Genomic DNA, 16,545 nt, shown 5'->3' on the forward strand with positions numbered 1-16,545 from the left:
GTCAAAGTGTAAGGACCACTGTTCCATTTTAAGTTGTTGTATCATTTCTTTTTTTAATTTACCTGCCTCTTTGAATGTGGACTTGTAAATTGCTGATTGACTTGGAGTTGGAATATCAATACCTTGTTGTGATAATACATTGCATATTTTAGCAGCTTTCTTTGTGGAAACTCCACTTGATGTAACCATACTTACAGCAAATTTACTTTTGTAGTGCTTTCTAGTTTTTTCTGAGTGTCCTCATCATCGTCTTTATCACCGTCGTCGTCTTCATCATCTTCACTCTTACTTTTGCAGTTTTCAGATTCAGTACCACTGTCTGTGGTAGACAGGACTTGTGATGTGGAAGGTATTGCTGTTCCAGACTGGACTTTCCTTCTCTTGGAAGGGTGAATGGTTTCTTTACTTGCCACTTGTCCTGTTGAGTACCCCACCTGTCCTTTACTTTCTTTTTGTAGGTGGTATAGACGTTTATCTTCCGAGGATAACCACTGGCCATTCACTTTCGTGATGTCAAATAATGCATTGAGAACATCATATTTTCCACGCTTGACACATTCATCATAGACCTTCAGCACCTTCATAAGCTTTGCTCTTATCACTTGATCAGACACATGTGGAAAATTCAGTTTATTGTCCCACAATTTTGTAATTTCCTTAAAAATTTGGTCTATTCGTTCTTTTCTTCCTTTAACATATGCTCCGAGAAACTGGTATCTTCCTACGATCTGCAATTGAAGTGGTATTCTGGATTTTTCATCGAGTGAATGTTCTTCTACAGCCACGCTTCCTCTTCTTCTGTGTGACTCTTGAAATTTCACCAAATTTTTAGTCCAAGTCTTCTTGTTCTTTGTTACTGTGGTATGACTTTTCTTGTGAGACATCATATAATATTGTTACGACTTTACGGATAGCTGAGCGTAAATATCCGTTTAATAAAGTCGTTTAATTAATAAAATACTTTAACTGTATAGTAATCCAATTATAGTTCGATAATCCAGTCAATGTTGATAACAGTTCGATAATCCAGTCCGTATCCTAACGATAATGCTACAACTACTTATACTTCGTACACTTACAGCGTCTTTAGTTCGCTACAGTAGTTCCTTATTAGCTCAGTTACACGCAGAGTACTTCATAGAACTATTCACATTATCAACACTGAGCTCACATTAGCAACACTGAGAATTAAGCTGAGAATTAAGCTTAAGATTAAAACATCGGTCAAAAATGAATGTATAAAAATGGTAAATCAAATTTTTATTTTGGGGGTGACCTTTTTTTGTTGCAGAAAGCTATTTGGGCCTATTTTCATGATTTTAGGTAAAAGTTCATCGATTTATGATACAGGAAACATTTTATTTGAAAAAAAATTAAAAAGTCATATCCCTAATATATATATATATATATATATATATATATATATATATATATATATATATATATATATATATATATATATATATATCCAGAGGGCCCGGGTACGTTCATTGCACGTACAAAAGACGTCCGGACCGAACGTACAATTTCAGTTCGATTTTGGTTCAGATTGGAAATACTGAATGACGTACAAATTTGAATGTACAATATTCGTCCAAATTAGAACGTACACTGTACATTCAAATTCAAATTCAGACGTACTCTGCACGCTCAAATTATAGTCGAGAATTTTTCAAATTAGAGTTAAATTGCAATTACAAATTAGACTTAAAAAAGTTAATTTCGAGTCAATTCGACTTAAAACGCCATATAAATAGTCAGGTATGCGTAAATTTTTAAATCAATTTTGAAAATTCAGTTTTGTTCTAGGTGAAAATTACGAAACTTTCCATTTCAAAACATCATCATCGACATCGTTTGGTTTAAAACATCAATAAAACTAAAAACGAAAGCAACTCATTAAGAATAATTGAGATTTATTATTAAAATAAATCTTGATCTTCTGCTTTACAGCCGTGTCCACCGCCATCTTTTCTATCTGGTGCACGCTTCAACACATTACCAATCGCCTGGTGCACCTCATTTAGTGTATACTTCGGCATACTATCTACATTGACACAAAAATTTATCAGCTATAAATTATATACTTTTTTTGAAAGCAAGAACAAAATAACTTGGCTAATAGTTTTAATATTCTATATATCAGATTGATATCTGATTTCCTTGATTCACTAGAAACTTTCTGTGTTAGATATATTTTATTTAATTCGAGTTGTGCAATATAATTTTGCAAAAAGTTAGACACTTTTTTTTTAAATAAAAACGTAAAAAAATCTTTTAAAAAAATCTTTTAACAGAAAATAATATACTCACAATCACTCTGATTACGTTTGTTTTCTTAAAGGCTTTTTTGTTTTTACCCTCCATGTTATAACTTGCCATCAACTTGTTGGTCATGAGTCTAAAATATGTATAAAAAATCGTTCTCTGTATAAAAAACTGTTTTCACATTTTTATACTATAGGGTAATTACTAAGTACTTTTATAAACTAGCAGAGAAAATGTAAATAGTAGTATATTGTCTTTGGATGATAAATTTTTTTTTTTGACAAACTTACTTTAAAAGTATCGCTTTGATATTTGCATGGCACGACTTGCCGCCAATCATTGTTAACCGTCTTTTCTAAAATCAATGATTTTATAGTGTGTGTAAACCTCCTCGACGGTAGAACCCCCTCTGTCTTGGGGAGGTGAAATTATATATATATATATATATATATATATATATATATATATATATATATATATATATATATATATATATATATATATATATTTTGTTAGATCAACTTAAAGTGGCCTTCTAAGTAGTAAAAATTTAGCTTAAAGTGGACTTTTACTTAAAGTGGACTTTTTAAAGGCCACTTTACGTTTTAGAGAAATTTTTAGACAAAGCTATTGTTATTAAGAAGTCAATAACCAGTTTTCTAATTAGAATATGATTTATTCGAAAATTGGCGGATAGAAGGTTTAGCTTTAATAACATAATTTTGAGTTTCAGCATTCGCTTTTTTCCCATGTATATTTAGTCATTGTACAAAACATCGCTTAAAGTGGATTTACATTTTGAGAAGCGTTTAAATGGATAAAATTTAAAATTATTTAATAAAATTTTTTTTCTTTCATGAAACATCATACACCTGATACTAATAGAACTTATAAAGATTATTAAATCTCAATTCCTAAAGATATATGATAAAAAATGCTATTAATGAGGTCGTTAATGCATAGGTTTTGTTCAGAAAAAAAATTTCGTAAAGTTGTCCATTTTTAATCAAAAGAAATTATTTACTGAGTTTATTTAAAAGATGTTTCTCTGTAAAGTATATTAAAGAGGTTTTTAAACTCGTTTTTCAAGCTATACTTAGCATGTATATTTAAGTCCACTTTAAGCGCGGTTTCAAACATGTTTAAAATAAGTCCACTTTAGGCGAAGTTTTGAACGTTTCAAATAAGTCCACTTTAAATGAAGTTTTAAACATGGTTCAGTAAGTCGTTTTAAATGATGTTCTGAGTCTAAACTATTCAATCTAACATATCTAAAATAATATAAAAAATGATCCTTATTCGGTATTTGACATATAAATGATTTCACAAAAAAGAATTAGCAGTTTATTTATAATTTCTCTAACTGACTTACTATAACATAATTTCTTGGCTTTTGAATTCTAGAATTCAAACAAAAAGAACCAACAATGTACAGGTATCATTGACGTTGAAAACCAGCATTGTAAGTGGATTAAGATTAAAAAACTCCAGACAGTTAAGTTTGTTAAAACCTCCTACGTCATTTTTGCAAATAAACAAATGATGACATCTATAAGTAGAGAGAATAATTGAATCTGCACCATCACTCTTGTGAGAAATATTTAAAATGTTATTAAAATGAAATGACCTTAAACAAAATTGCATTTGCAAAATAACATTAAAAATAATTTTCTCATTTAAAAAAACAGACTTTTAAAAGAGTTGGGATTAAAGAGAGTACTATGAGTTGTCGCAGGGATCAAAGTAAGCACTATTAGTTTGAGTAGAAGAACGACATCATTTTCCGCAACAAAAATGTTTCAGAAAGTTATTGATTTACTGCAATATATTTTGTGTGAGTTGCATTAGACTTTTTTTCAATATAATTATATTATAAATTCATTAAGCGAGCGATGAGCTTTCAACCAAAAAAACATATGCGGGAGAACAAAATGAAAAAAAACTATTTGCTTCACTACTTTAATTCAAATTAATTTTGTATTTATTAATAAATTTATTTTTTTAATCATGAAGAAAAAGTTGACCAGTACCATAAGAAAAAAAATTAAAAAAGTAATATAAAAATGTCTGTCGAACTATCAAAGTCAAAGAATTCAACTAATAAAGTAATAAATTAAATATGAAGATGACTTTACAAATGAATTCCAAATTAAAACCAGCTTTGCTAATTTAACATATTTTTCTAATAAAATATTAAAGCTCTTAGATTTTTTAAAATGAATAGCTTATTTATTCTATGCCTAAAGTGTTTTGACAATCATTTAAAAATATTACGCTATAGCATCAAGTTGAACAGAGGCAATAAGACCCTTTCTATTCTGCCTTCCGCTGAACCTTTTACAACCGCAGAACGCTTGAATTTAAATCAAACCATAAATTATTTTGATCTTTCAAATCCTCTTCAATATGGTAAAAACTGCACATGAAATGGAAGTAATGGAAATTATTTATAAATTTGGTAAAATTGAAAATGACAGTGTTTTAATTTCTTAAAGATCCTTTGATGTAAAACTTTAGTATTTATTTATTTATTTTCTGTAAATCTTTTTGATGCATTAATGAAAAAGTAAAAAAGCGGTATTGCTTTTACAAATGGGATAACTTAAGTGGCCCTAAATTACATTTCAGCGGAAGAGGCGAATTTTCTGAAGCTACGCTACTGGAATAGGACTGCATATACTTATAATTAATTAAAATTTCACGTAGAAAAGAAACCGTTCTAAAGCTTGGTTTTTTAAGTTTTTCTTTCAAAATTTAAATATCGGCATCAATATATTTCAATATATTTCGTGTTAATAATAAGAATGTTAGAATATACTGGTCATTCAAAATAGTCATTCGCTAATAAAACGCAAAGGCTATACCTTTGATGCTAATATTCTACAAATTTCGAATCGTAATATATACACGTCCTCGTTCACCAAGAAAGTTTGTCAATCTCAATAACCAAACTTTGCTCACTCAGCTTATCTGAGAAAAAATATTTTCTCAAATAAAATTCGTGGATACGATCAAAGAAGAAGCTGCGCCATTAACACTAGAGCAGTGAACCACTTTTCCAGAGTTACATAGCTGAGTTTCTATTGCAAAAACAAGTATGAGGAAATATTAAACTGTATTTCAGATAGTTTTATGTTGTAACATTCGTTTTCAGGGTATTTTTGGAAAAATTTACTTTAAACGATTAATTTGTTTCTTTAAAAAACGAATATAATTTTTAATAAAATATTGTAAACATTGATTAAAGTAAATAATGATTAGAGTGGTAAGCTAGAATATAAATTAAACAAATTTTATATACATTAATCTTGTTTATAATTTTAACAAAAAGTTATAGTTTAGATAACTTTTTAATTTAATCAAACAGACAATTGTTTTTTAAAACCTTTGGTCCATGAAACATTTTTCCGGCAATAACTTCATATTAATTTCTGATATTACACCAATGTTAAAAATGACGATTGCGGTAGAATTGTTCCTTTTTCTTACTTTGGAGATTTACGACACTAAATTTAACCATTTTTTTAAATTTAATTAAAAAATTATATTCAGTAAAGTAATTTTAATATAAATATGTTTTTCTTAATGAAATTTTGATTTGTTTATGGGGCAAGGAACTGCTTACATACTTTTGCCCGATTATGTTTTTAAAAGTTTGAATTTTTTCCTTCCGTTACAAGCTATCATTTTTTTTTGAGTTTGTTGTACTATGTATCATTTTTTTTTGAGTTTGTTGTACTATGTTGTTATATTTAAAGAACAATTGTTAAAAATTTCATTCTAGCAAAAATTTATGACGAAAAAACTCGAAATATTTAGTTGTTTATAAACTTTTGCACGCTAATGTAGTAGCACACATAAATCAGACTTTTAAAGGAGAAAACATGTTCAATGATATATATTAACTTGATATCTAACTCGCGCTTCCGCAGTGAAGCAAACTTTTTGCCAGCTTGAAATGACGCAATGATAAATCACAGCAAAATAAAAATTCATTTTTGTCAATTAAAATAAAACGGCTACCGGCATTAAAAACTTAAAAAACATGCTTCACTTTTTCTTACGGAGATTTTGTGAAGTTAGACATCTACTTAATATATATAATTGTGTAAGGTAGTTGAGTAATATTTTCTTCTGCGCACATGTTTAAATGACGTCATGAAAGCTTTGGTTTAAAAAGTTAAACCAAACTAAACAGGTCATATTTTAGAATATGTAATAGCTTCTTTGCGAGAACTTTGTTTTTTAATAGAAGATAAGATTAAAATGAGTAAATTGCATCTTACATGTAAAATAACAAGGGAAAAAAAAAAAGTTTGTTGCCGATGACATATTTTTTTATTATTATTATTATTATTATTATTATTATTATTATTATTATTATTATTACTACTACTATTATTATTATTATTATTATTATTATTATTATTATTATTATTATTATTATTATTATTATTATTATTATTATTATTATTATTATTATTATTATTATTATTATTATTAATATTATTATTACTAAAAATGATTTTTGACATTCATATCTTGAACAACTAAGTCGATAAATGTATATGGAAGAGAAAAATTTTGATACGATGTCGAACTACCTTAAAAAGTGATTTTGTTTTCCGAATTAAAATCAATATGATAAATATTTGTATCTATTGTGGTAGCAGCGGATATTAATTTTGATGTATTTTCGTTGAGAGATGTTGCTTGTTTCACGTAACTCTTGGACATCAAGTAGCCTCGAAATCTCTCACTCAAACATTTCTTTTCTATCTTTGAACACTGCAATTGCATCTTCTCGTGTCACACACGTGCCGTCAAATTATTTGAGCGCGGGATAAAATTTAACCCTTTGAGCGCGGGATAAAGTTTAAACGCCGTTCGGAGAAATTGAACTAAAAAAAAAAAAAATTCAAATAACAACTATTTTGAGTTTTAGTTAATTTTTTGTAGTTTTTTAAAGAATTTAAGAAATGTGATGTATTTAATTCATAACTGTTGTGTGATAATTAGAAAAGCATCCAGGGCACAGTCCTACACAACATGACTGACACTGCCAACTGGTACGGACACGGGTTTGGTGCCCAGCGACACATTTTTTTTTTTTCCTGAACCAATTTTAACAAGGTTATGACCATAGAAAGGATTGTTAATTGCTGTGTGTTGAGGAAGTGGATATGGTACCAATGTACTTCTAGCCACTTCCATCTCCCTAGATGTTTGTCTTTTTGTAACTGCTTTTACTGGTTGATACCCTCCAGCTAAACTTTCCACAACTGCCATCATAAAACTTATTCTAGACATGGGCTTACGTTCATTAGTGTTAAGCTTATACAATAGGTAGCTGTTTAGAATAGCCCTGCCAAATAAAGAAAAGGCAACTTTTGTAGTCCACTTTATTGTCTTACGCTCTTACAGGTACACATATAGCTGTGCATCTCCCATTTAACCCCATTAATTTACTAAATTTTCCGAAAATTCTATTGTGAAAAATAAGTCAACATAGTCATTGGGCTTTGACTCTGGTGAAATAGTATGTTTGGGTCCTGGTAGACCAGTAAAAGGAAAAACATTAGGGCCATTGTCATCTCCTACAACAGGAAGCCAATCTAAAACATCATCAACACCAGCATCATCATCAGAACTGGAGCCTACATAAAAAATAAAAACTTCAAGTGCTTAGATTTGGTGATATATTTAAATTAAATAATATTGTATACAATTTTTCAATAAAAAATATTGTGCCTTCATCAAATAAACTATCATCACCGCTACTTAAATATTCTTCGCTTGTAAAACTTTCTTTGCTGTCACTCATCTTTAATACAAAATTTACACAAACAATATACCAAAAGATAGAAAAAAATGTGCTCTAATTAATGGTACCATTTTAAATTTATGAACAGCGGTATTTTTGCTGAAAAAGTCATAGTTCTGAAGAACACTTTTAATAGGGTAAGGACTATTGTAATTGTAATGAAAACAATAACAGTAACAATAATTATTGTTATTGTATTAACATAATTTAGAAACAATAACAATACTTGTGATTTACAACTATTGTAATTCTGTAATACAATAACAATAAATATTGTATTGCAATTCATTTTTATAAAACAATAGCAACATCTGAAAAAAAAAAAGTATTGTTTTGACCCACTACAATAACAATAAAAATTGTATTGTAATTCGTCTTTGTAATATAATATAGTTGGTTTTTTTATGTTATAGTTGGTTTTTTTATTACAATAACAATATAGTTATTGTAATAAAAAAAGTTATTTTATTGTCAAAATTTAATAAATGTTTTAATAGTCCAGTTGCCGACTATATACTCTTGTACCCTTGAAATAGGGTACAACTAATATTTAATGATTGAATCTATTTTACTAAACCATAATGGGAGGGGGAACGGGAGCCAGAATGATAAATTGGGCAACTTTAGATATTGAAAATCAAAGTTAACGGGATCAAAAAAAAGGAAACCACCATTTTTCTGCAAATGAAAGGGATTCGGAAGACCTAAGACAGCGATTCAACATAAAATTTGGTACGGATTAATTATCAAAAGGACATTTGCGAACGTATGCCTTACGTAATAGTACCAATAAAATACCACAATGAGCGGAAACTAAAAACCTTATTGCTACGAAATTATCCTGATTTAGCAATTTAAAATTCAGGAAATTTCTAATAAAACTATTTATAAGTAAAGTCTTGTATTGTAAAAAGAGTATACCAAAACTTCTATAGAATTTCATTAATTATATTAGTTGTAATTTATATAATATGTTATTAAATAAAATCTTCTCAAATATTTTGTGGTTCATTCTCGGGTACAACCGATTTTACCCGATTCAAAAAACATTTTATGTTGAATTGCTATCTACTTATTATTTACACAATAAACGTCTAATAAACTAAAATTTTAAACTTTGATTAGTCTAAATTTATATTTTAACTTTAATTTTAGACAGCCAAATTCTTTCCAGCCCACTAGTACAAATTAGGTTTTTTATTGTTTTATAGTCATGGTTTTTTATTACGTAATAAATAATTCTTCCGCGGAAGAATTGACACGGAAAAGTATGAGATATTTGGAAAAATAATGAAGAAATTGTTAAAAATAGTACGGTTAGCATTTTGTTTTATTTTCAGGCCTTAAACGCATTTAGAAAAATCTCCTTTTGGCTCTTCGTTTCGTCATCATTAATTTTTTTATGTTGGTTCTTCAACTTTTCAAGACATTAACATTTTTATTTAAGAAGAATTATTATGTTTAACTGTTTGTGTTACTAAAGTTAATTTTCATATATATTTTAAGTTCCTTTGCAGCATTAAAATCAAGAGGAAAAAATAAAAGGGCTGATTAAAATAATTTATGAAAGTTATTTTTCAATGAAAATAGTAAGGCTATCATCAGACAGGCAATATTTTGCAGCCATTTAGAGCTTAGAAATACAAAACAAGATAGGTGATGCGAAATCTAAATATGTAAAAAATAAAATTTGCAATATATTGCAAATCCGTAAATAAAAAATAGCAAAAATAAGAGTAAGTTCGTCAGAGATAAATATAAATACGTTAAAATACGTTAGCTTTTCTACTTTAATGTAAAGTAATACACTACAATAATTATTGTAATTGTTTTCATCAAAACAATACAATAGTTATTGTAATTTTATTTCATTAAAACAAAACAATACAATAGTTCTCGAATTTTATTGTTTTGTTAGAAAGAAAAACAATACAATACTTATTGTAATTGTTTATATACATTTTTTTTAATGAATTATTTCAAACTTAGTAAAGTTATCAGTCAAAAACTTTATTTTCTTTTAACTCTACTTGTTGCGATTTCTCTATAAGCCCAAGTGCCTTCCTTGTGAAATCAATTTAAATACAGACTTGAAACTTATATTGTTTAATTTCAGGTCTGAATTGTGAATTAAAGAAGTTTGTTTTTACGGATTACCTTTTTTAATATATATATACATATACAAAGGTTTTTTTTTTCATTTAGAGTCCGATGATATGAAAATCTTCTGTAACCAAACTGGGATTCGAGAGAAAACTCTTAGAAACAAAATTAACAATGAAAGAACGAAGTGGACAGCCATAAAAAAAAAAGAAAAGCAGAACTTAACATTTAAATATTTTTGATTTTATACTAGCTTAAATTAAAAATTAATTAATACAAAATACCTTATAATTTATAAATAAGGGCTGACTTAACATAAGTGTAACATAAAGCTCCCCTAATTAAAATTTAACTGTAAAAAAGCGACTATTTGGCTTAAATTCATTTATAGTATATTTCCTAGAAATAAGATAGAATACGGTATAATAAATCAGATAAATAAATACATTAAATAAAATTTTAAATATAATCCCTTTTTCTTAAACTTTAATACATGTAGAATATTATTTTAGTATCTCACGTTAAATTATTTTTAATTTTCATTTAAATGATTGTTCAACTAAAACTTTTTATGGTTACTTTTTAAAATTTACTTTACATTCTGTAGATAACTGTAGTTTAAGCTGTAACTTGTTTTTATTAATGCCATATTTTTATAATAAGGTTTTAAGTTTCTTTTACTTATTGCCGAGTTCTGAAAAAATTAGTACAATAAACAAAAACATAAAAAAAAAGTTTTTATTTAGAGTCTGATAAACTCTTTATTTAGGCAATATAAACAATTGCTACTCTTTTTGCGCTTTTGAAAGCATCTCGAATCTCCGCGTTGTTATTACTTTCGTCTATTTTTTTCATGTTTACCAAGTCTAAAAACTAAAGACTTTTGTTCTTTTACAAATTAGGTTTATCTGTTTATTAACATTCGAATATTTGTTCGATTCATTTAAAACTAACTCATTAGAATTTGTGTCACTTTTTTGTTTTTAAAGTTCGAAATACAGGTTTTATGCCTCTTTTACGGTTAAATAAATTTTGGATGAATATTATCTGTTTATTCTAACCCCCTCCCCCCTTACTGTTTTGAAAATAATGGGGATTTTCAAAGCCTATATTTTTCAGACAAGGAATAAGCTTTTAAAAAATGATTAAACTATTTTCATAATTGCTATTCGGTTGTACAGTTTATAATCATACGCGTTTCAAAAAAACTAAAAAAGAAAAGTTATAAGTTAGCATTAGCGTTATATTTTTCCGTTAACAAAAAATAATAAAGAATAAAGTAATTCATCCATTAGTCATTAAAAAGAAAACTAATTCAAAAAATTTGATATACTTAGACTTAGTTAAAAAATTTCAGAAAAGAGTTTACCCATTACATAATATTATTTTGTTTCAACCCTTGAAGATAATTCGCAAAATTTCTATTCGGTTTATTCTGGCAAAGTTATTTTTCAAAAACAACAAATTTATGTATGAATATAAACTTGTCACACCAAAGGCTTCGTTGTTTCAAACCCATAAAGAGTTCTATTATTCTATTATATTCTATTACACTGTATAATTCGGTTTAATTTAAGACTGATATAGAAATTTTGCTTTATTCATTTATATTCGTTATTAAACTGAAGTAACGTCTTTTTTAGTTTTTCATACTTACCCCTTCCGCCATACCTCGTCATCGGAGAATCTCCTCCGTTTATTTTGTTACTCTTTTTATAATAAAGACTCGAATACTAATTAACAATTCGATGTAGAGTATGAGTCCACTTTAAGTCAATCTAACGTTATTATTTACGTTAAGTGGAATCTTTGTTGATAATAAAACGCTAAGTGGACTTTTTTTTTTAAAAAAAAGTATTTTTGGTAAATTTTATTCCTTTTAACTTAATACTCATCTCACAATACTTTTCAACTTGATTTTATTCAATATCATCATTAACTTTAGAAATTTTCGAACGTTTTATGAAATGCCACTTTAAGTTAAGTTTTTTACAAAATGCCACTTAAAGTCGATCTAGCGTTATATATATATATATATATATATATATATATATATATATATATATATATATATATATATATATATATATATATAAACACTTATCTAACTTTATCTTCGACTTGAAGTTTCAGGATTCCTCGCTATTCAGAAAGCTTCCTGAAGTAGCTTCAAGAAGTGGAGTGGAAGTTTGTGGTTTTTACACCTCTCGAAAGTATATTTTTATAAGTAAATACAAGGTTGTGACTGTGATAATAAACTTGCTGAGTAAACCATTAATGATGAAAAAGGTATTAATACATTTGTTATTAAAAAATATATTAATACATTTACTTACTAAAAGTTGACATTTTGCTACGTCAGAAAGTTCTTCATTAAACCGCTCAAACTCCTCCAAATTATCAAACTGCTGCACATGGTATAAAGAATGTTCAGGTTCATAATGTGTTCTAATCTTGCATTGCTCTTCAAGAATTTGTGTGAGTAAAATGAATTACTTTGTATTGGAATTCTAAAATTTTAGATTATTATTTCATACATTTACATTTTTTACAAAACATACCTAATATTGATAGATAAATAAGATAAATATTGGGGTAAATAGGCAAATAATACCCCAAAAATTTTTTTAAATTTCTCTTAATAGAAATATAATTTCTCTTAATATAAATACAACTTAATGGTAGAAAAAGTGAAAGAGTAACTTGTGCAATAAAAATATTAAAAATAAATAATTTAACTGGCTTTAGGAAGAGGAAATCTAGACATTGAAGTTTTATTATTTTGAGCTGCATTTACTTGATGACTGGTTTACTAAATCTGAAGATGTTGGTTGGGACAACTGTCTTACAGGGATTTTAGATTTTACTGAAGATGATAATTGGGATTGGCAGGTTGATTTTACAGCAGGTGACAAAAAGGTAAAACAACTTGTAGAAAAAGTAGGTATTATTCACTGTCACTGTGTTGAAGATTTTGAACCATTTAATTTTGAAATTGGCTGCTTAAAACATGACTCAAGTTCTGGAATAGCAAGAGATCCTACTGAAGGATTTTGTAAAGAAGAAACACTGTAAGGAGATCGCAACCTAGCTCTGACAAACATGGGCTTTTCAGGACAGCTAAATAAAAGTTATGTTCAGTATATATATACAGTATTGGTCATTAATAACAATCCACCATGATTTTTTTGATATCATTTGACTTTGATTGATAATAAATCATGATTGTTTGACTCATTTCAAATATAAAAAGTGTAACTTGATGAATATCACATTTTCTTTAAAATAAATATAGATATTCATAAAAGTATCAATCGATGCGCTAATTATCTGGTTTTTTTTAACACTTACCTCATAATCTAAAAAAATTATAATGGCCAAAAATAACAATCCACTCTATTATTTCAAAATTCTTTCAAAATTGCGTTTGTCTTTGAGTAAAACTTTGAACTTATTTGCGATTTTAATAATTACTGTTAGAGAATTTTTTTAAAATTGTTATAAATATTTGAAAAGTTTGTGTAAAATGAAATATGAAAATTAGTATCTAATTAACTACAACATTTTAGCAATAAAAAAATCAAAATGACTGGAAAAACTATTGATAATATGAAAAAATGTAAAATCATAGCTATGAATGAACAAAACATCTCTATGAGAAAAATTGCGAAACATTTAAACACAACACATGCAACTGTTAGCAGAACTATCAACTGATATCATGTATACAATACAATTGAAAATCTTCCGCGTCTTGGAAGACCCAGCATTTCAAATGAAAGAAATGAACGTTCACTTATTCGCATAGTGAAAAAAAATAGAAAGGTATCATCTACTGATCTCAGTCGAAAATGGCTGGAAGCTTCTGGTGTTGTTGCTAGTGCTCGAACAATTAGAAGAGTACGACAAAATCATAATTACATGTGGCGAGCTGCTTGCAAAAAACTACGTCTATCAAAAAAACATCAGAAAGCAAGGAAAAACTGGTGCTTAGCTCATAAAATTTGTTCTAAGAGCATGTGGCACAACGTTCTTTTCAGCGATGAAATGAACATTGAGGTTGATTCAAGAAAAAACCGAGTAATGCTGAGAAGAATGCCACATGAAAATATGCGCCCTGATTGTTCTATGTATAGTACAAAACAAGGTAGTGGCAGTATAGGCATCTGGGCATGCATGAACTATGAAGGTGTCGGTTGCTTCAAACTATTTGATGGAAGGCTTGATTCTCAAAGATATTTAGACATATTAGATAATTATTTGATGCCTTCTGTTGACATATTCCGAAAAGACACGGGAATTATCTTCCAACAAGATAATGCTCCATGTCATATTGCTAAGATTTGCAAGCAATAGTTTGAAGAAAACAACATTAAAGTCATGTCTTGGCCTGCTAATAGTCCAGATCTCAAATGCATAGAGAATTTGTGGTCTTGGTTAGACGACAATCTTGGTAAAATTGAAATAAAAGCTCTGGACCAGCTGAAAGAAGAAGTAACAAAATTACTAAAACATTTTCCAAAAGATATTACTCAGCACTTAGTGAATTCCATGCCGAAACGGCTCAATGAATGCTTAAAAGCTAAAGGATTGTCAACAAAATATTAATTTTTTATTTTTTTATTTTTTGTGTTTTTTAATTTATTTTTGTTTTTATGATTAGTTAATTTTGTTGATGTGGTTTGTTTATTTTGGCCACATTTTTTTTTTTTTTTTGATACATATGAACACTTGTTTTCATTTCAATATTTCAGTTTTTAATTCTTTTATTTATTATTACTTTATAATAAGTTTATATGGTAAATATTTGATTTATTTGAATAAAAAAAAGTCGAAGAAAAAATCTCTTTTGATTTTTAAAATATGTAATTTCAAACTTATATCCATACTACAATAACATGATGGATTGTTATTAATGGCCAATACTGTATAACCTGTTTTAAAGATGTGACTTTATCAAACTTATTTATAAAAGTACTGCAGTTAATTGAAATAAATGGCAGTTTAAACTTAAAAGTGTATTATATGTTATAAGTTATCATACAATAAATATTTTAAACATATCTTAATACAAAACATATCTCAAGAATAATAAATTATATATCAATAGAATAAAACAAACAAACAAAACATACGTATTTTACGTATCTTTTGATTTTTAGTTTCTTTTTTATTTTCATGGGTCAATTGACCAAATTCAATCTTGTTAGAAGCTTCAGATTCCTCACTCGTAAAATCAAACCCTTCACACACTGCTTTATCATTTAAACATATATATTTTTAAATGAATGTGTAAAAAAAAGTAAAGGTTAAAAAAAAAGTAGAAACTTGAGACTTGTACGAAAAGTTCTTTTGTCTAAACTAGATTTGGAATAATTAACTGCTAATAACGAGTTAGTGAAAATGTTTCGCAATACTTACTATGACGACACATTTCCTTAAGAAGGGGAAAGCAAAACCAATCGTTCTGTGGTATTGCCTATTGCTTTCAAGCTTTTAAAATATTTATACCATTATGCCACCTCACAAACTGCTTTTCATTTACGGATCCTTCAATCCACACTGAAGGGATTGTCAGCTCTTCTTCTACTGATTCCTCTAGCCAAACTGCTCGGCACCACGACATTTTAACTGTACTATAATAAAAACTATTGTATTTACTATAAGTAAAATATAGTGTATATAATATTTAAATATAGCGCTTACTATAATAATATTTATAATATTTAAATATAAATATAGTACTTACTATAATAATAACTATAGTATAAGTATATGATATTAACTGCTGCAGTTTAAACGTGGCAGTTAACAATAGCAATTAGTAATAAAAACGGTTTTTTCTGTGTGTATTTATATATAACATCTTTGATCCCATATGGGCTATAAAAAGTGCTTATCTAATTGAGCAAAAAAAAAAAAAAATTCATTTTAATTATCTAGAAAAAAAAAAATCGTCTGCTTTGTGTGGACTTGCTGAATCCATTTTTAAGTACTTTTACGTTTTTTCTACTATTCTAAAGATAAAAAATCAGTTGGTAAAAAAAACTTATTTCCATTTCGACAATTTCTTGACAAAAAAATAAGATAAGTAAAACTTAAACAATTAACTTCTGTCATTTAAAGAAGTCTCTACTATATATATATATATATATATATATATATATATATATATATATATATATATATATATATATATATATATATATATATATATATATATATATATATATATATATATATAAATATGTCAGAGTTATCAAAACATGCAAGTATCGGCCACATCTGCCTACTTGATGATTTAAAAAGTGGGATTCCGTTTATATTTATTGATAATTTTATAACATCAC

The 16,545-nt window shown here is 27.5% G+C and overlaps 1 pseudogene; it reads right to left on the bottom strand.

Moving 5' to 3' along the window:
* Positions 1-1,909: 1,909 nt before the first annotated feature.
* LOC149876261 (uncharacterized) lies at positions 1,910-15,821 on the bottom strand (annotated as a pseudogene).
* Between the last annotated feature and the right edge of the window lie 724 nt (positions 15,822-16,545).

This window comes from Hydra viridissima, unplaced genomic scaffold (genome assembly GCF_058129835.1).
Source record: "Hydra viridissima isolate aposymbiotic clone 2 unplaced genomic scaffold, HvirCarnegie_v1 scaffold_23, whole genome shotgun sequence".
Classification (NCBI taxonomy): Eukaryota; Metazoa; Cnidaria; class Hydrozoa; order Anthoathecata; family Hydridae; genus Hydra; species Hydra viridissima.